Raw genomic sequence first — 1,440 nt, 5'->3', positions numbered from 1 at the left:
TAAAAGCAAAACAAATAATGCAGTGAATGATTTTTTAGCTTATTCATGGATTTTTTTTTTGAGATCCTGGGCATGTAGCCACATAGGCTCATGCTATCTTGCCAAACACAGTACCTTGTAGGTGTTCAACAAATATTTGTTGATTGATAACTGCCATAGGGGTAGAAAATAGGTGAAAATATTTTTTAAAATAAAAACAAAACCCCCTTTTTCACACCTATCCTATAGGAAGATAAGTACCACTGTTCAGAAGGAAAAAGTCAAAGTACAAATGCTTATGTGAACATAGACGTGCAACAGAGCAAACTAGAAATTTCTAAGAAAATCACCAACAAGAAAAAAAATGGCACAACTCATGGAAAATTTGAGTTACTGAAATAGAACATTCTTTCATTAAAGGACTGGAATTTGTACTCACAACACCCAATAACATTGCACTGAACTCTCTGGAAAGGCATTTGAGTTCAGACATTTTGCAATGATACCTCTGTGTCAAAAAATGGATGAACTCACAGATGAAATATGAGTGAATTGATGTACAATAGTTCAGAATTCTCCTCATAAGGCAAAGGCAATTCAACATCCAACAGAGAGCATCCAATTAAGCATCCAACATGAGAGTTAATGACTTAGTAAAAAGATTGCCTTTTTTCCAATAACACAAGGAATTAGTGATTCCCAAAATCATTTGGGGGGAGGGAGAATGTGTGAAATAAAGTTCTATCAATGGATACACAATCATCAACTAAATTATGAGGCAGGTTCTTAAATTATTTTCTGCAGAAGAATTTACTTTTATTTCATTTGAATCATTTTCATTCTAGTAGACTCGGTGAGTCCCAAAAGGCATTCTTTTCACACCATCCACTCCAAAAGCCCATTTCCACCATTCTAATAATCAATTCAAATCTAAAAGTTTTATAAATTCTCATATTTTAACAGGTTGTTTTTTTTTTTTAAAAAAAGGCTTTACTTTTCTTAACTCCTTAACTCCTTAGGCTATCTCACCCCAGGTTAAAATTCAAGATTTTCACCTGGCACTCGGTTTTCGTCTTTCTTACCATCAAAGAAGGTCTTTGTCCTGTAATGAGAATTTTCTGGACCATACCCTAAGCCCACTTGATCCTTTCTGCAACTGGGAGTTTTTAGTTTTTCCTACTACAAGCCTGCTGTTTTAATTAGTAAGTATTAGAGATGCCCTTTTGAACTCTAATTCAGTCAAGTAAATTACCTCCTGAGATGAGTTGACTAATGGGAATCAGCAGGGTAGCTTCATTACTATATCATATGAACAAGTAAATTTGCAGGTGTTCCTATTACCATACACATAGCTGACCCTTATTCCACCCCATTCCTTCTTTGCTTTGAATCCAGTCCTCTTATCTCTCTAATTTTTCTGGTTTGGGGCAGAAATAATGTGACCATGTTCATGGATAGCCC

The sequence above is a fragment of the Dromiciops gliroides genome, chromosome 1 (genome assembly GCF_019393635.1).
Source record: "Dromiciops gliroides isolate mDroGli1 chromosome 1, mDroGli1.pri, whole genome shotgun sequence".
In the NCBI taxonomy this organism is placed as follows: Eukaryota; Metazoa; Chordata; class Mammalia; order Microbiotheria; family Microbiotheriidae; genus Dromiciops; species Dromiciops gliroides.
This window is presented reverse-complemented; position numbering follows the sequence as displayed.